General features: G+C 38.7%; 1 protein-coding gene across 2 annotated transcripts in view; it reads right to left on the bottom strand.

The window, feature by feature from the left end:
- Window positions 1–11,729, bottom strand: part of LOC120774747 (interference hedgehog) — an 80,733-nt gene extending 69,004 nt beyond the window's left edge. For both annotated transcript variants that reach the window (XM_040104504.1, XM_040104505.1), the window contains exon 1: window positions 11,478–11,729. The gene's annotated coding sequence lies outside the window, so the exon portion shown is untranslated. The remainder of the gene's footprint in view (window positions 1–11,477) is intronic.
- Between the last annotated feature and the right edge of the window lie 9,132 nt (window positions 11,730–20,861).

The following is a 20,861-nucleotide window of genomic DNA, read 5'->3' as shown; positions in this document are numbered from 1 at the left end:
GACATTGGATTACGCAAATGTCGATATAAACACGCTCATATGCTTATTTTGTAAATATGCGGAGTAAAACTAGCTGAGAGTTCGAAATTTAAATACAGGCGGACAGATATTAAATAATAACAATAATAACTTAGTGATTTGAATCGGTTATTTGAAGTAGAGTTTCGATTGGTTATTGCTATACAGGTATGGAACTCGCTAGCGGTAGCAGTAGCCTCAAGCTCCTCTATATTAAACTTGTCTGGGTACCTGGCCACAACGGATTCGTCGAAAATTGTAAAGCCAATGAGCTTTCAAGAAAAGACCATCCATCAGGATGGGAACGAAAAGTATTATCCTGTCTTTGTGCGGATCTATTGGCTCCGCGCGCGCTCAGCAAGCGTTGGTTAGCAATCAGCATTTGTGGGGTTGCGAAAGCCTTCTGACACAGAGTGGAATGTATAAGGTCTATTGAACTGCTAGCATTCTTGTCAAGACTCACTTTGTTGCAATCATAAGCGTCCTAACTGGGCACTGTACCATTGGCACTCACGTGAGGCTAAATAATATGGAGGACGCAACTTGCAAAGTAGCAGGGAGGTAGCTGAAGCGAAAACATCTACACATTTTTTCCACCAGGGTCCGGCTTTCGCAAGACTAAGGTTGAATCACCAGGGTTGCCATACTTTTTACGAACCCGGCGAATCGGCTGGTGTTCTTATTACACTCAATAAATTTGTGGTATGCTCTAAGAGCTTTTTTAATATGCGACGGTCCTTTTGATCCATACCTAGAAGTTCTAAGCATCAGAATGGACAGGTGACTCTAGCAATTCATATATGGTTAGTCGTAGCTTCATGAGAAATCAGCCAATTTACATAATCTAACAAACGAAAGCCTTTTCATGTTCAACAAATTTATTAACGGTTAAAAAGGAAATGAAAGCTCAATGGAATATGCAGTTTTATTGATTGATGAGAAGCAATTTTATAAAAGTTGTGAAAAGTTTATAATTGCAGCAAGTTAAAAAACGCCAAACATATCGCTAATGCAGTAGGAGAGTGAAAGCTCTAATTAAGTTTTCATGATTCATTAATATGAACTTTCTTTATATTACTGAACGCCTCTGCACTCAATGAACCGTATTCATAAAAACTATATATGTAAAACGTAGTCCACCTTCATCGCCAGTAGCTGCAATTCAGTGGCGGCGCGGTTACGCCTCGGCCGTCGTGCATTGAAAGAGTTGTCTTAAACAATGGCGCGTTATGTCTCCGTCTCCGTGCATGCCACCGCCGAAGCAGGCGGGCGTATCTAAACCGACCTGTCACTACCGTCGCACGCAGTTATCCATCAAATTATACCGTAAATTTGATGGCGTCGTTTCGGCGTCGCTTTATTGGGTTCGTGTGGTTTTTCGGATGATTGAAATGCTTCATTGAGCTTCGACTTTTATTTGACTTCATACTCTATTTGCTTTGCATTACGCATTTCGGTGGTAAATACTCTTCGTAGCTTCTGTATACGCCGCACCGTTCTCTTCTGTTTAGTTTACATAAATATTAAAGTTATTTTTTATGCGTTTCTTTGTGATTTTTCAGCTCATCCAATCGCTCAAAATTTTATTTGAATTTTATTATCGATTTGTAGTGAATAAAAATGCGCTTGGAAAAAATTAACGGCGCGCACATGTGCAGTCGTAAATACACCATATTTGTCTAAGTTGTTGTTGTGACTGCTTGTGCATGCCGTGTGTGCTCATCAGCATTTATTGAATCAACATTAAGCAATCAATTTTGGTTTGTTTTCATTTTTCTGTACTACGCTTTGTTGTTGTACGCAACATTTTGCTCATAAATGAGAGAAAAAACGTAAATATTCCACGTTTATTAATTACGCGCCGGAGTCAAACAAAAATAATAGCAATTACCTGGGGAAAAGGTTGGCACGTATTTTAGGAACATAAAGCGTTAATTAGAGCGGCGCGCTGATCAGCGCCCATTGTGTGTGAAAATATTAAAAAATAATATTTAAAACTGAAATAATTGAAGAGATTGTTCTCGCGCAATATGGGCAGTCGTGCAAAATTCTGAAATGAAATATTTAAATGAATATTTCAATCAAGCGCCATATTTACGCTTAATTCGCGTCACACGCCGTCTGTACCCCTTGACCACTCGTCGCACCGCGCAAAAACCAACAATCGACAACTTTACATGTCTACGCCGGCCGCAAACTCTTGTAAACCACACGTGTTACACACGCGCGTTGAGGCCAACGAAAGGTTGGCTTAGGCACAGTGCCTCACTCAAATGCGTTCTCTCCGCTTCACTGGCGCGCCTGCGAAGCCCTCAGCATCCAATTTTGGCGCTCTTTCCAGCACCAATGCTGCGCCGTGCGATTTCCTTCATTTAAAAGTGTTCTGGTATTGTTGGCGGCTCTAGGTAAGCGAGTGCCCGCTGGACCATGCCATTTTATCAATTTCTTTTCGTTTATAACTATTTCGGTGATTTTCAAAGGAAAATCGCGCTCATAGTTTTGATATGCAGTGATTTGCTTAATTTTTTGCAATTAATCTGGGTAAATCAAATGCCAAGGAGTATTAAGTGTAAACAATTTATCGCCGCGTCAGCTGAGCTGCAGATATACATACTTGTATGAAAGGCACAATTGCATAATATTCTCATTGAGATCGCGCAAAGCAAACTGCGGAAGGAAGAGCATACGAAAGAGAGGCATGCAACCGATGCTTACTCTGTCAAGCCTGTGGCAGGTTTCAGCCACCCTCGCCATTTGAGTTCTCAGCTTTAGTTATTAGTGCGTCTCTTATGACTTCAAATGAAGACCTTGTCATTATGCCTCCTCTTCCTCTGTATAATCAGCATACTCTCCATGAAAGCCTTCGTGGCCGAAACATCACCCAGTTGATTTGCTTTTGCCAAAAAAAACTGATAATGAATCCAATAAATGAAAATATCTCAGAAATGCGTTGATGTGGAGCGCCGTTGGTGGTAAGAGCCAACAGTTTTGTATGAAATCAACGTTGTAAGTGCGGCAACAGCGAGACAAAGCAGCCGAATCGCTCATAGAAGATGACTATCACAACGATTAACAACCGTGTGCGCCTGCGTCAATCACCGTCCGGTGTACGTAGCGTGGCAACTGTGAGTAGGCACTGCGCAAGCGCGTAGACTACGCTTTGGTGCGGCGCGTATACGACACAGCTACACTTTTAAATACCTGCGCCGCGCAGCGGGTGGCAGTTAAATGAAATTGTACAATTTAATGAAATGAAATTTTCAGTTTTTGCGCGGCAACGCGCGGCAACATATTTGAAATTTATAAGCAGGCTGTGGAGCCAAGTGGAAATACTGCAAGTATTCACTTACTCATGCTGTCATGTGCAGCACTGCGCGTGTGTGAACGCGGGCGTTTTAGTTTCGTAACCAAATCACCGGCAATCTCTTTCGATCTCCAATGCTGATATCTACTTATAAGCCGGTGTGTGGACTTGCGCTTACCTGGAGCGCTTTTATCTAAAAACGGCAACAATGTAACGATGTTGCGTGTGTGTAAGCGCTGAACGTGACTGCGCGCAAAAGCGCCCGTGGGAGGGCAGCATGTTGCTGGGCGCAACACGAAAAATCTTAATTAAGCGCGGCGAATAATTGAGATGCCAGCGGAATGTGAGTAAACAAATTATTTTGCTCTGGCGGAGATTTGGAGATAAGGAGCGAAAGCAGTGACATGAGTTTCTTTGTAATGGTCACACATTTTCCATTTTTCGAATTAAACTTAATGTTAAACATTTCAAAATGAAAAAGTGCTGCAAAATTTTAGTGTGAAAAGAATTCCAAGGCTTTGAAGCACACCGACTCAACTGGCATCGATATCAAAGGGGTCTCAAGGGGTGAATCAAGCAATCGAGAAAAAACGGTCAGAATTGATCAACAGAAAGGGCTTCGTCTTCCATCATCCACACACATCTTTGATGATTCGGCAAAAACTGGTAGAGCTTGGTTGGGAAGTTTTGATGTATCCATGTGAAGCGTTGAAACCATTTAGCGGACGCCACTGTTAACTTTTTTCTCAGAGAATTAACCAAACTTTCAAGATGTTTTTGAGAAGCGTTCTCAGGACGGAAATTTATCAGCTGATTAGCCACAGCTAGAGAACAAAACGTAGGTGCTCGTCTCTCTCTCTCTCTCTAAATTTTTCGAGCAGCTCAGTTTCGCAAGCATTTTATTATTATACTACATCTAAGCCCAAAGACCTAACGAAGCCTATTTCGAATCTGCATCGCATTCTGTCGCACTTGACCCGGCTCTAATTTGGAGCAGCGAAGCTTCTCTTGAGCTCATTCCAAGTAGATCAAATCATTTTGCACATTTTGTAATTTTTTATGGTTTTCGCCCCTGGCCGCAGATTATGCCGTGTAAAGCTCACTCCGCGAAATGTTTCTATAAATATTCAACGGCCGTATATTCTCGGGACATTTTACATTCACACTGTTGCTTCAACCTCATCCCGTTTGCCGTCGTTGTTGTCTTTGTAATTTGCATGAAGTTGCTGACCGTTGCATTGATTTTCCAGCTGCGCCAAGCATCTGCCAGATGTGCACCTGCCGCACCGAGCGCGCCCGAGTTGACAGGCCGTTTTCTTGCGCTCGTCTTCAATTTGTATCTCTCTAACGCCAACGCTGTGTCATTTGGCTTTTGTTGTTGTATATTGTATATTGTAATGATATACTTTTAAACAAATGCCATTGTAATCTTTCGTAATTTATGCATTTGCATTTTGTGTGCGCACTGCCGCTTTGTTTTTGCCTCTTACTTTATTTTTACATACATACATACATACATATAGTACATATCATTTATAAATACACACGTGAATATAAATAGACATTTGTGCGTTGAAATCCTTATCTTTATATGAATATAATTATGTGGTGCCCTGGCAGCGCTCGCTGCTTGTTTTTTTTTTGTTCGTGTCACTTGAGCATCTTCCGTACTGTTCTTTTTGTTTACGCATCCCGCTGACAGCTCGAAGTTCATTGGTGCTATTTTTAATTCTATTGTACACTTGTTATTGTTATTTATTATTACATAAATTTTGTGGGAATAAGGAAGCGCGGCAATCGCATGGACCCGAGTAAAATATACCCTCAATGGAACAGTTATTATTTACCTTTGATTGTTTCAAAGGGTACATTTGTGAAATGCTAGGTCTAAAGTAATGGCTTTGTCTGATGACAGATTCAATGTATACTTGGACTATGAAATTAATGTAGTGTGATCGCATAGACATCTACCTGATCTATATTTAAGATAGCAAGATACTCACAGATTTCAGGATATTCTTAGATTCCCTTCATTCAGATAAAACTTGAGATTGTAAAGTCTCTCTCCTAGGTTACGTAAAGGTGCCAATCCTGAGAGCGATCTAGACAGCTTAGAATGCCGGTCCGTTGTGGTACCTAAAAACTCAAATATTCTGGATGATAAGACCTTTACAAAACGACAAAGCCCTTTGAGTGTATCACAAATTCGTTGGGACGGTTATTGTCAGAATGTTTCAGCCTCGGTCTTGGAAAAGCTGGACAATGGAGGAAAAAGTACCTAGCAATTAGCCTCCGACAAGATTTTAAACCTAACGACATTGATGTCAACTGGACAGCGCTCAGTAGGAACTGCTACGATAAGTAGTTTAGTAGATCTCCATCGTTTTGCTCTAGGTCAAAAGGACCAGTGCTAAAACGCAAGATCCCTTTCCTTTTCTCTATAAAAACCCAATTCGGTCCCATTCCGTTGTGAGCGGGGCAATGACTTAGCCAAAGGGGTTAACTCATTGCAGAGTTACTAGCAATTCCGCTCTGACAGGAGAGGAGTCCGTTTACTGTCACCCTCATAGCAGTCGCTTCTGCCTGAAAAACACAACAGTGTCCTGATAGCATAAATCGAAAGCTGACGAAGGTCCATGAAAAAGCTCACTACGCCTGTTATCCAGCGACTTACCTCCACATCTACTTCGACGGTATGTGAACAGAGAAAAAGTCGCTACGAGGAACTGCAGCACCGCAGTGATCCAAGTTTTCAGGAATGTAGTTGAAGATAGAGAGGGTAGTCCTTATTAGGTCCCCTCTTATACCCAGCATCCTTGAGGCTTTGAACGCACTTCGCAGCAATGCACCCGCCCGCCATGTCCACGGGTTCTATGTTTAAAAAGGTTTTAAGCGCCACTGTTGGTGTAGTCCGTAGTACACCGGAGATGTCAATGAGAATCGCTCTTTGGACACGCTAAAGATTTGTAGCAATTGTAGCCTGTATACTTCTTGTTCACTAGTCTAGTTTGGTTTGCTGCAGTTCATTGCAATTTCAGCAAATAATTATTTCAAGTCAGAATTAGCGAAGATACATATATCTCGGTCACCAGAAGTTCACAACCATGTAGTTCTATTTTATGGTATATGCTAAGGTACATAGATTAACTTGTATCCGAGCAACAAATTCAGATTTCGTTGTGCAAGAAGAGCGTTAGAAATGCTTGCAAAGAAATTCTGCGGAGTATTCAATTTCCGAAAGCCTTGAATTTCCATATCGAATTGAAATTACTGGGAAAAAGTTGCATGGATGCGCATCTGCACTTCCTCACACACACACTTTCATATGCACATATGTGTGCCTGCTCCACTCGCTGGAAACTCACGTACCACTGACATTGCAAAAATGCGCTGCCACTTGCTGTTTCAAGCAGCGGCGTGAATGGGAGCAGGAGTCTGGGGCTTCATTGATTCAGTTTCTCGATTTTCGTTTTTATTTCAGCAAAAAATGTTTATGATCTTTTTTCACACCGTTTGAAGCAGTGAAAATTTCCATGAAACGAGTTTTTGAGGCTGCTTGCGTGCCATGCGCTGCAGTTCAGTGGCCGGGGCAGCAAAAAAGACGACCAGACGAAAACAACACAAATCGACTAGGTGCAACTGGCGCGGCGATAACAATGAGCACACGTGTAAATGCCGATCCGATATATTTGTGAAAGCACGAGCACCCATATGCAAATCTGTGGTTGCACATGCGCCGCGCTCCAATGCAATTACGAGACAAGTGCGCCGCGCTGATAGCGATCAGCGGCAGAGCAAACGAAGAAAAGCAAAGGATGCGTTCAGAAATGAGAAATGAGAAATTTCTTTTCAAAAGCGAAAAGCAGACATCGCGCCGAGACGATCTTGCGGCGGCGTGCGCTTATCACTTCGAGTGCGTGGCAACGAATTTGAATTTTCCGTGTTTACCCTCGGCTAGAAAAACGAAAGCACTTATTAGACAAATGTCAACACAGCCCCAGAATATGAAAAGAATGCCTGTGCAACGCCTCGTTGCTAAGGCATACAATTGGGTATGTAGAAGTGTGTGTGTGTGTGCGTCGTCTGTCGAGTGCTGCATTTATCAAACAAAAATATTTATTTACTTTACTAAATAATGATCTAGCTCGCTTCGGTTGCGCCGTTTGCATCCCATGCGTTTCACATTCCTGGGTTTAGTTCGCTTATGTGCTTGTTGTTATTGTTGTATGTTCATGTACTCATCTGCAGTTTATGATTATCAAAACTCCAAACTCGTTCACTCTTGCTGCTGTTGTTGTTGTTCTTGTATGCGTTTTTATTACTTCCTTGTAGCATTGCTGTGCGTTTTTATTGTTATTGTTGTAAAATTGCTTCCTCACTTTTGTTATTTTAGTGTTATGCTGGGTTGCCGGGGTTTCCACATTTTTCTTCTCGAAATTCATTATGTTTCAGTTGCTTCGAAACAGGTACTATTCATACAACAGCAACAACAACAAACAACCGTATTAACATCTATTGCATTGACTCTGATTTCCATTGTTGTTATTGTAATAGTTCCTGTTATTTGTGTTGTTATTTCACTCGATTTATTGCAGCACTTGGCCCCTGTGGGCTTCAGAAACACTTAGCCCCTCTCCGGTGCTGGCGCATTCTTCATCTCTTGCGCTGAAGTTTTTGTTTTTGTAATGTAGTTTTACCATTTGCTCTTCTTTTATCCTTGTCGCATTTTCGAAGAAGTTTTTATAATTTCGAAAAATTCAACTTTACTTAAAAAATCACTGGCTCGAAACGAGTGTTAGACCCATACATACTAAGCTAAATTGTTCAGAATGATCCCTAGAATATTTCCCGTATAAGCGATTTTATAGAAAACAGCCGATCCGCTATAATATACATGTATTCATTTGAGATCTATTACAACCATGAATAGGATTTCAAAATAAAAAGCCACTCTCTAGTGATTCGTAAATCAAAGAAAAAAATCAAAATATCCGATAGACACATTGGTATGACACAATGGAATTGGTAGCACTGGAGACGTACGACTGCAACGACATCTATTGGCGAAATACGAAAAGACTTTTTCGACTAGCCAATCTTTACCGGCATTCAAATACTGTACTAGTTCTTACTGTAAGCACAGCTAAATGCTAGTTGTTCAAACTGGTTCCTAAACTAAACGTTACCTTCTGAGAGTTAGCTATCAATATCTTGCAGTTTGTAACGAACAATACGAGCCGACCCAAATCGAGTATACGCAATAATACCATAAGAAGAAGGTTTTTCAACTTTCAAGGTTTGGCAACTCCGTTCGGTATTTTAGCCAGCATTTTACCCACCATCAGTGCCAGTTAGGCTTGTTGATGAGCGCTACTCTACCTCGCCTTACTTACATAGTTGCATTTTATCTCCTTCACATAACAAATGTGCCGAACGCGTATTTGAAGGCCACCACTGCTTTGTTGTTACTTACGCTCGCTCCGCTCAATATCGACCCTAAACAAGTAACAACAACTACATCCAAATGGTTGCTGCCTGACCATCTGCCGGCGTAAAAGATGCCCCGCAGTATGCGCGTAGCTGAGCTGTTCACCTTCCTTCTTTGCCTGCGCCGACCCTTTTTCTTACGCTTGGCTCTGCAGTCGGTTGCATTGTTTGTTGCACCGAGTTACCTTGGCTTACTACCTTTATTTGTTTATTTGTGGCAAGCCCGGGTGTACATTGCATGTGTGTGTGTGTAGCTTGTTAGAAGTTGCCCTTTGTTGTTGTTAGATGTGTTTTTGTAGCTTCATGTTCTTCCTGCGGCCTGCTTCTTGTCAGGTTTTGATTTGGTTGCACTCATTTCAATGTTACCAACTTCCCCAATACAACAACGTGCACCGTGGCACAGCACAGCACTAACAGGCATACCTGCCTTGGACGATGTGTGCAGCGATTCAATATTTTATTTATTTACTTCGTCTTGTAGCTGAAAATGTCGGTGTGTGTTTGTGTCTATTTCTGTCGCGTCTTCCTTTTTACACGCTTTTTATTACGTTTTGCTTCGTGTACTTGCTGTTGATGCTTGCCGCATGTTGTTGCATGCAACTTGTCATCATATGGGGAGCGCTGGTAACGAATTGATGTGTATGTGTGCCAGCATTTGCTTTGACTGCATCTTCCCCGTTTTTTTCACCGGTTTGCTGCAACGCCCAACGGAAATGTTTCGATGACGTTGAAATGTATGAAATTAGTCCTGCTTCATGGGAACCGCTGCGGCGCATTCCGATCGTCGTTCTGGTCTAGTTGCTGTCTAATGTGCTCCCACCGCTCATGCAAATGTTGCGAATGTGACAAATATGCAAATAAAGAAACGATTCGTTGGCGAAAAAGCGCTTGAGGCAAAAACTGAGATCAATTGTGCCACAGCTGCACCGTGCTTCAGGGAAAGGCGATATACCGAATCTAACTATAGAACTATTTTCAATCAAAACACAGGAATTTTTGTGAGAGCTCTGCGATGCATGTGGAAAGAAGGGCTTCGGCTGTAGTTCACACTCATGGCCAAAGTCCGCAAGAGAACACTGCTCCTCTTTCAAAAAGTGAGGTGTTGCGGTAGCTCTAAAGATTTCTTTATATGTGATCTAGTCTCTCTCTTAAAGTATTATTTCGTTCTGGTCGACCTATCGTTGAAAAACTCGATGAAATTATGGAAAAGATTGACCAGGACCGTCACATAAGCAGCCTTGACATCGGTAAGGAGCTTAACATTCAAAATCAAATGTTTTTGAACTATTTAAAAAAGGCTGGCTACAAAAAGAAGCTCGATGTTTGGTTATCACATGAATTGTCTGTGAAAAATTTAAAGGACCGAATTAAGATCTTTGATTCTTTGGTGAAATGAAATGAAATCGAATTCTGAAGCGAATTGTAACGGGAGACGAAAAGTCTCTCTATCGGGGATCAAATACGACAATATGTGCGAAAAAGACCATGGTCCAAGCATGGTGAAGCTCAATAAATAGTCGCAAAGCCAGGATTGACGCCTCGCAAGGTCATGCTGAGTGTTTGGTGGGATTGGAAAGGAATCATTCACTATGAGCTGCTCCAGCCTGGTCGGACGATTGATGCTATATTTTAGTGTCAACAACTGATGAGATAAAGTTGGCTTCAAGAGAAGTCTGTGAAATTTACTTATCGCAGCACGACGTTTTCGACTACCCAATATTATACCCTGTTCAGTTGGTACAATAATCCAACAGGAATGAGCTAACAAAATCATAGGCTTTGGTGTAAAACAAGTTAGTATATATCCAGAAAACCGGAGCCGGAATAGTAGCTGACGTTTTATGTTGCCTTTGTGTCCTGGATGCAGTCTACAATACATATATTTATATATAAGCTTGTTAGGCGGTCACTAAAGACCGCCATTCCAACGACTCTCTCTCCTTGTCTACCTGTTGCAAGACCAAATTTAGCAACCTGAGCATCAAGTCCGCACAGAGTTGGATGAATGGATGGATGATAATGTTGTTGTTGATGACGACGCTGACGATGACAATGTGGAAATGGTGCTCGAACCAAACCCAGAGCGTGCAAAGCGCTCCAAAAATGGGCAAAATAAACCAGTATTTAGCAGCGGCGTCGCAAAATGGGCACGAAAGTGGGGCAATTGCTGCTGTTATGCGGCAGGCAGGAGCGGGTGGTGGCCGACCGACCGAGCTGTCAAGCAGGTGAGCTGCTGAGCAGGCGCTCGCTGACGCATTGAAATACTTTTCGAAAGTACCGTTAGTTAGCTGAACAGGTTAACAACACGCAGTCGCCGGCGTTCTTTTTCACTTCTACACAGCGCCGTTGCAAAACGTATAACAACAGCAAAATACGTTGTGCAAATATCGGGGAAAAAATCAATTGGAAGCGTCTGTACCCAATACAAACGAACCGAAAGTAAAGTAGTGGCTATTACTGAAGTCGAGGCGGAGTGGAAGGTAGAGTTGACATGCGCTGTTTGGTGGTTGCAAATTGCATTGCTGAGCGATTTTCGGCGAAAGCTTGTTAATTGCATTTTCGCGTGTGTTCGAAAGGAATTTACGACTTACACGGTAACTTATGCTAGGAAATTGAATGTTTTGAAAGTTCTTGCTACAATTGCTAAATACTACATGCCTTAACTTACCCTTAATGAGTTTTTTTCAGTCCCTGTTTACGCTGCAACGTTGTTTAGCAAGCCTGCAATACTTTTGCCTTAGATTTGTGACACTTTAACTGCAAAATATTTCACTGTTTTTCTGCTACGTTTGATAATGTTTTAATTAACCCTCGCAACAGCAAAAGCGCAGCCATTTGGGGGTTGCGCATGCGTTCCTTCACAATTTTTTCAAGTACACTTGCACTTGGCAGGTTTCAGGCGCTGCACACGCACCAACACACAAGTAAAAAAAACGCTGCTAAAAGTAGCTGGAGTATTTTTTTTTATCGATTTCTTTCACAAATTTTCTAACGAAATTTCCGATTTTTTTATTTATAATTTATATTATTTGTTTGTGCTTTTATGCTGATCTTTTATCTAACACTGCTAAAGCCGACGTTTTACTGCTATTATTATTAGGGATTATGTCGACGTTTCTTTGAGTTTCTTATTTACAACGTTTTCGTGAAAGATCTATAACACATACAAAGAAAGATTTACATTTGTCAGCACATTCGAATTTGTATTGTTTGCTGAATTTGCCTAATGCCACATTTTGTAACTTTTAATTATTGGCAAATTCCCTTCATATATAGTATATTTTTTTTTATTTTTTCGCATTTATTTTCATTTCTTTTTAAGCCGGCAAACACTTGACGCTTTGTCAATGCCTCGCAATGGTTGTGCGTGCGAATATGCCAATTGTTGTTGTTTTATGCTTATTCGTTTGTTTTATTATCACGTGTAAGGTTGTTGTTATTGTTGCTTTCATTGTTTACCCCAAGTAATTTTGATTATCAGCTCATTTTTTATACCTTTTGCATTAACTCATTCTTATTTTTACGAAATCACGCAGCCTTTGGCGCCAAGCGTGTGTCATTGTTGTTGTATTTCTTTTAGTAATCATTAAAATGTGAAATTTGTGTTTATATGGACATATGTGCAGCGTAACCACATTTCTTTTTTAGCAAAAAAAAGGCAAGGAAGCAGAACTGTTAGACAAAAAATATTTTGCTGAAAGCAAGAACCACATCCTGTACTAAGTAGCGAAACTAGCTGCTATACTCCATTTAGTTAAGCGATCGTATCGCTCTGTTATTATTCCTTAATTCATTTCTTAGCTACACTCCTTACGCCTAATGTTTTGCTCTGTCTGCCACATCCTATATTCTGCGTTGCTCATTTCTTCTTAGTCTGCGCTACTTCATAATACATTCTATGTAGCATTTTCTGCTTTTGTTTTTATATGTGCCTTCACTTTTGTGTCACTCATTCGTGTTGCCTTCGTTGATTTCTCGCTGGTTTCGCGCAGCGTCTAAAAATAAACAAAAATCCAACAATTTCGTAAATCTGCACGCCACTTTGGCACTCAGCAGCCGCCAGACAACCGATGCGACACAGCTGGGCGAGTGGCGAGAGTCTCAACAGCCACAAACAACAATAACAACAATTATAACTATAGCAATAAACAACAACAACAATGGCGGCAACATTCACTAGCTTCCTGTCTGCGCAACAACTTCGCTGCTTTATAAAGAATTCGCTTACAGAAATTAGAAATTTCTTTCATAAAACGAAATGCAACAACGGTGGGCGCGCACAGTCTCAGAGGCAAGTCTCATTTTCATATTTATTGGCGTTTTAGTTGTTGTTTAGCGCGACACAAAAACATTCGCTTGAATGCATTTAGCCCGCACCCGTGTAAGTTAGGTTGACTGTTGTGTTGTCTCGGACGTGACGTCAATTTCATACGCGCGCACATCTAACTCACCAAGCGTCTCGAACTGAACTAAATCGCCGCGGCAGACAACGCAGACCGATCAACTCAATTCCACTGACACATTCACCGGCTGAGCGGTGGGAGTGAGCGCGACCGGCCGCAAGCAATCGAAGAAAAACTCGTTGAACCGGCTGGTTGCTGGTTGCTGGTTGCTGGCCGCTGCTGTGGCTGCTCTTCGTCGTTGTGTATCTTTCTTGCAGTTGCGTAGTCTTAGTTTGAGTTGTTATGGTCCGCATGCCGGTATGCACTGTCTTCTGTGTGTTTTCGAAATTGCCGGTGAGCATAACCGCCGCATTCGCCTAGTTCATTCATTCATTAATCAACCAGCTTCTCGCTGGATTGTCTCTGAGTAATTGCAGCACCAAATAATGCTTACGCCGCTCAGGTGCAATGGTTCAGCTATGTGATTCATATATTTTACAATTGTTACTGTCCCTTAGACCTTTTCTAGCCATAAGTCCGACTTAATGCCAACCTAAACATAGTATTAGTTAAGGGGTAAGCTAATTTGAAAAATTCTTATGGAACGCACGACACACTGCTCGCATAACGTGAGTGCTCAGTTCGCCACTGCAGTGTGTCCCTTTGTATATCAGTCTAACTCAGTTATCGCATAAGTTGCACCACTTTCTTTGCATATCGGTTTTAAATTAAAAAAATGCTGCCTCGAAATAATTATTGAGCGACCAAATAAATTGCCATGCTACTTGGCTTTGCCATAGCTCACTCCTAAGTCGTTCTTTACCTGTGTGTTTGGAGTTACAGTCGCCTTGTCGTTTCTCTCGAGCACTGCAAGGTAAAGAACTCTCGGAGAAATCATAAAGCAGACGACGCTCATTAAAATCACTAATCACTCAAAGTGCGCATTTGTTTTTTGGGAAGTTTCCGTCTGACTGCTACTGTCATCTCCACAGCACAGTTGATCTCGCTCGACTAACATCTGAGATCAAAATGTTGTCTGGCCTTTTTGCTGAGGTCAAGCTTTAAATTTTTTAGTAAATATTCTAAAGATTTATTACTTCTTTCGCAGAAATTGAATTTCATTTGAAAATATTTTGTTTTGAATTAATTGGACATTATCTTATGCGCAAATAAATTATTTCAAATTGCATTAATTTCTTTATAATAAAATTATAATTATTGACGGACACTTTAACTGCAATCTTCCTGCATTCTCAATCCGATCCAACAGTTACCTGAAGATCAACACAGCATTATCACTGCTTTACCTTATTGTAAGACATTTATGTAGTTACCATGCCTGTGTGACTCCTCTTATCTGTCTACTATTGAGCTATTCGCTTATGCTTTGAGTGTTTTTCTTCCACATTGGCGCTCATTTCGCTCGCGCTCTCATCTTTCTAATTTTATGTTGATCACTTGGCACCTAGCCATATATTTATATCTACTGAGACGAATATGCTTACGAAAATAAAATGTCAAAGAGGCTTTGTCGATATTTTTATTTACAAAATGACTACTAGACGACAGCTATAAGAATTGGAAGTGGAACTAATCTAAGTTACTCCTTGATTCGAGAGCGGGCTGTCAAACGTGTTTTTAGAACCCTTTACAGTGGTGCCACTTTGAAGAAAAGGGTGTTTTAAGAATTTTATTGTATTTGTGATACTCGTATATCTTCATTAGTTTTAGAAGCTTGATATCGTATACTATATTTTTATAAAAATATTTTAATGTGAGAAATATTTTCTAAGTTGCTATATTTGGATCTATATGAGATATGTAGACTTTTATTGAAAAAATGATTTTTTATATTTGCTATATTGAGGTTTATATGACCTTCGGTGAGTGACTTACCTTTAGCGAACACAAAAATCCAATGTAAGTGCCGCTTTTTGTTTTAGCGAAAACCCAATGGTGTCATAGTTTATAATTAGCGAAGACTCCAACCAAAGTAAATGGCCCTTTGTTTACCTTTAGCGAAGTCAATAACATTCCAAAGCTGTTTACCATCAGCGAAGTTACCGAACCGATGTCAGGGATCCTTGGGAAGGTCAATAACCCCTTTCTTTACACCAACCCGTAATCAAAGATTCTTGGTGATGTCAATGACTCTTTTTTTTATACTTAAACACCAACCAGAGATCAATGACAGTTGACAAGGTTAATTATCCTTTTATCGCGGTCAATGACGCTTTCGTTTACATTTGGCGGAGACACCAATCTGAGTTTAGTGACGCTTGGTGTGGTTACCTCTTTGTTCATAATTAGTAGAGACATCAACCCTTTGTTTACATTTAGCGAAAGCACTAACGCGCGGTCAATGAGCGTTTTTTCCCCTCCCAATGTTGACTATTAGATTTTAAGCGGGAAGTTGAATAGCAGGTTTAATCTTCCCTTGAAAGCTTTCATGATTTGGAGTTTAATTACCCTTTTTTGCATTTAGCGAATTCACCAACCCACAATCAATGCCCTCGATCCTTGGTGAGGCCATTTACCCCATTATTTGCATTTATTGAAGACATCAACCTAAGGATCTGGATTAAAAGGCTTGGTTTTCTCCCATATTTTTTTAAATTTTATTGCATTATTTTGAGTTGTAAAATTTATATAATATCTTAGTTATTCCGTTAAATGTGTCTTTATGTATGTATGTATTTGCTTTATTAATATATTTTCTAGATTTTCTTCATTAAGCATGCGTTTTTGTTTCTGACATTCTTCTGACTTATGCCTTTAATTAGTGGTGAGTGTGTAGCGAGCTTTTGCGGTGTTTTAGTAAAAATTGTCTAGTTCTTCAATGCATTTCTGGTGTGTTTAGGAATTTTCTACTACTTTTTGTTGGCTAATATTTCAAAGAAAACTTTTCAACTCGTTCGCTTCTCATTCCTATGCTATACATATACGCAAACTAACGGTTTACAGTGCGTTACCGTTAATGCGCGGTGAAGTTCGGCATTGCTTGCGTGAGATTTGGTTTCATTAAAAAATAATTGATATTTGTATAGTGTTAATGGCGTATAAAAGCGTATTTTTTGGTATTTCTCTAAATTTTCTTTGTATTCTTCTAAGAATTCTTATTTTTTACGTTCTAGTTAATGTTGCAAAGCATTTTCGAGACGTTACCGTGCGAGTTGCCCTTCAGCTTTGCAATTACACGCAGCATTTGCTTGAAAATTTCGTTTGTTTACGTCACGTGATGGCTGCTAACTTACTGTTATTTACATTTTAGTTTTGTTTTTCATTTCGCGCGGAAACAATTCCTAAATACACGTGTGTACAAGTAAATAAATTGAATTAATTGCACAATTTTTGCATATTTTTCAAATTTAAGGCTTTGCAAGGAAAACTTTCGAACAGAAAAACGTACATACATACATACATATGTATGTATGTGTATGTAACGCCAATTCGCTTATGTCTAAATATTCGAATATTTCTCTTACTAGTTACTGCTATAAGCTTTACTTAGTCTGCTCGTAATTTTAGTTTCAGTTTTAGTTTTTGCCTCTTTACACTTCTTCTAGCGTTTTTCTAGTTTCGTATGCGCGCGTAGTTGACGAATTTGTTAAGCGTTTTTAGTATTTATAAATATTTTAGCTTATATACTTATATGTATGTAATCTATAAATTACTTTGCATTGTTTTTACATGGTTTTAAGCAACTAACGGTTTTAGCAAGCGTCCTGCTTACTGCCTGACTTCCTTCGGTATTATACAATTATGTATTTACAGAGGTTTTATTTACATTTTTTTTAATTAACAAAAAGTTTGTGATATTTTTAATAACATTTAATTCAGTTTTGCATTATTTCCTATTATATATTTTTTTGAGTATAATTTTCAATTTACAACTACAAATAATTTAGACTAAATATTTTAAATTAGATGTGTGTATGTATGTATTTAATACCATATTGGAATTGCTTGTCGTTTGTATAAATATATTTATGTAGTGTGAGTAAATATATACTTTCCAAGAACCTATTTGGGGTTAGTAAGGTTTTGAAAGAAAACACCCAAGCAGATTTGTGATAGGCTCAAGGCGCTTAGTCGATAACTGATATCCAACTACAGTAGTTTCAATCTGGCTGCACAAAAAACTGTACATATGTATGTAACAGTCTAAGTGCGTTATCACGCCAGCTTGGTAGCGCAACCACCTGCCTAACCTAGTTGGGGGTAAACACTTCTGTAACAATTTATATATAGATATATTTCTTTATTAAAAAATTAGTAACAAATTAGCACAGTGTTGACTATACTCAGGTAACGAAATTCTCGCAGATTATTCAAAAATCACTTAAATTGTTGTTAGTTGGTATGTTAGTTAGTATTTTGGTACATATTTTGCACTATGTGTATGAATTTGTAATGCTCTAATAAAGATATCTTGCCAAAACGTAAATTAGTTGCACAAATCTTGACTGAACTTGACTTAAAACCCAGAAAAATATACCCCGAAGACGTCAAATATACTATCAGAAATAAATCACAACATTAAAGCCGTTAACAGACGTTACATAACATAGCGAAGAATCCTGCGTAGGGGCATCAAGATAAGAGTTATACATTATTTCCATCATAAGTGACACTCCGCGAAGAAAGGGACTTTGAGTTGCAAGTACAAAATTATGTAGTTCCCTCCGAAAATTCTACTCTAGATCCGCCTCTGATCCTACGCAACTGATTTGTTAAACATGCCTCACTAGTAGGTTTATGAGTCGACCGTTGGCTCATAAGCATATCCCTCTTTATTTAAGTATAGACTTAAAGTTGTGTTACACAAGAAAAAAGTTGAAAGCAATAATACCCTTCACAAATGTAAAAGTATCATTAAGAGAACTTTGGTCTAGTGCAATAGCGATCCGATCTGAAAACTTTACGAAGATCGCATCATTGTTTAAAGCAAGAACCCAAGCTAAATTTCGTGAAAATATCTCTTTGAATGAAAAAGCTTTCCAAACAAGTACTTGATACCGATTGTTAAGTTTGTATGGCAGCTATATTATATAGTGGTCCGATATCAGCTGTTCCGATAAAAGAACAGCTTCTTAGTGAGAAAAGAACGGTTGTAAAATTTTAGATCGTTATCTCAAAAACTAAGCGATATCTTGACACATTGATCATTCATCTTTAAATACAAAAATTACGTGTCACGTTGTTTGTCCGCGATGGACTCCTAAACTACTGCAACGATTTTAGGAAAATTTAGCACACTATGTCCAGTTCGAACCAACTTAGAAGATAGGATATTGGAAATCAGTCATAAATAAAAAATACAGTGAAAGCTCTATTAAACGAGCACTCTATTAAGCGGACATCTCCATTAACCGTGCACATTATAGGGTCTACCACGTCTCCCTCTGTGTGTTGCAAACTTCGTGGCAATCTTAATCAGGGTATAAAAACAATATTTAAAAATGTAGCTGGTGTTCCCAACCGCATATAATTTTAATTAAAAAATGCTACAACCTCTTAAGTCAATGTCAAGTCAAACATGAATGTCAAAATTTTCTAACTTTCTTCTTGGACTTATACAAATTTGTGTACAGTAACAGAGACGTTTAACAAATTTAGCCTCTAGTTATATCTAAACGTGAATTTTTTCAACAACTTACAATTAATTAGTTATTATTAAAGGTACTCAAAGAAATATGCCGCGCCGCCTTAACTTCTAATAATATAAAACAACCATCGAACAACATTTTTTTTATAATTTACCTAACTTTGTTTACTTATTGCTCTATTAGACCTCAGCGACCTATGTGTATGTATATATGTGAGTGTGTAGTTGTATGCAGTTGTCCTAAGAGATATCTTTAAAATATGAGCACTTTGAGATATTCGAACTCAATGTTCTACGAGTATTTCTGCTTTGAAACCGCTTTAGGCAATCAACCAAGTGCAGCACAATCTAAGGCGCTGGCTTGCATGCCACAGATTTTTGTAAGCTAGAAATTTTGCTAAAACAAAATGTTGTTGTTTATGTGCCTATGTGAAGAAGCTACAAATTGTTTACAAGTGAAGTTGGTAACTTAATTTCATGAATTAAATGAAAAACTTTTGCATTTAACTATTTATAACCTCAAATACATGCTTCAATTTACTTGCTATACTCTCGCGCACAATTTTCGTCACGTCTTAACAATATCACATATATAATTATGCAAGTATTTGGTATTTATTATGCTATGCCATGCTATGCGAGGCACCAAAAACTAATTTTCAAACCCTTGTTCTCCTATATTTACATTGCAAGCGCGTGTTCTATTACAGCATTTGTTTTTGTTTGGGGCAATTAGACGCAGGTGTGCTATGTGGCCAAAGAAAGGTGACTGTCTTATAAAATGGATTATTTTTCTTCGTTTTCAAAAATATCCTGTGAAATCGGCAAGGTCGTATCTTGAATAGTTTTTGAATGGCAGCGTTCTAAAAGCGACCGCTCGCAGTAATCAATCGGATAGCTGAAACTTCAAACGCGTTTTTCTCGAAACGACATTTTTCCAAATTGCTGACATCATAACTCAACGAGAAATTGACTTATCGACTTCAATTTGAAACTAAGTATTCTTGAATGTATTTACTATACAATTCCTACGATCTTCTTGATTGGTTGAAAATTGTCAATTTGCCATTAAAAAAAAATACCATTTTTTTACCTAAAAATCGAAATTTTTTTCAGAAATATGCCGTTTTGTTAATTTTTGATATTTTTTAGAAATCATAGGTCATTATATGGGAAATACCTTAAACTTTAATAACTTTTTTTGATTTTTTGTTTCAGTAACTCATTAGGCCAGAATCATGTCAGCAGTTGGGGAACTTTAATTTGGCATCTCAAAAGACAGCATATAACTCCGTTGCTTTTCAATATTTTTGTAAAAACAAAAATTTTAAAATTTAGCTGAGAATATATCTCATTATGTGCAAAAAACTTCGAAATATTCAATCGAGTACTTTCTGTTAAAAAAATTTACAAAAATCGTTTAATTTTTCATGGGTTACACTGGTAAAGCCCCTTAAAGAGTTTTCTGTATCTTCTGTGTTAGAGAATTTGAGGTTCAGTATTCAGAACTGCAGACAACCGCATTATATACATATATGGATGTTCTTTGTTCCAAATTTCTTCGCATTTCTCCATTGATATCGTCAGGCTACTAGATCTTCTGACAAATCAATATTTGCCTCTTACAGTCATCTTTTACTGGTAAACTGACGCGTCTGTTCTGAATACTTTGAGTAAATCCAATTTCAGGAAAAGCTTTTAATCCCTCTGTAGCTCGAATGCTGTCACTTGAAAGTCACCTCTTTTTGAACCAACTTCGTTTGTGGGTATATGCACTTGTATATACAAAAATGGCGTGTTGCCACCTCTAAGTATTTACAGTAAAGTTGAGAAAAATTATTACTTTATTTTGCTTTTGTAATTCGATTGTCGTTTGGTTGTTGTTCATTTTCTTTAACGGTTAAATATTGTATTTTAATTGTGTTTTCTGCTCTGCTTGTGTAGAACTTAATTTAGTTTATTATTACTATAATTACTTAAGTTATTTTAATGGAGCATTAGTTTTGCATTTATTGCTTAATTTTTGTTGTAGTTGTTTTTGTTTTCCTATTTGCTTTGTTTT

Source organism: Bactrocera tryoni, chromosome 4 (genome assembly GCF_016617805.1).
Source record: "Bactrocera tryoni isolate S06 chromosome 4, CSIRO_BtryS06_freeze2, whole genome shotgun sequence".
Classification (NCBI taxonomy): Eukaryota; Metazoa; Arthropoda; class Insecta; order Diptera; family Tephritidae; genus Bactrocera; species Bactrocera tryoni.
Note: the sequence above shows the minus strand (reverse complement) of the source record. Positions and strands in the feature narration are given on the sequence as shown.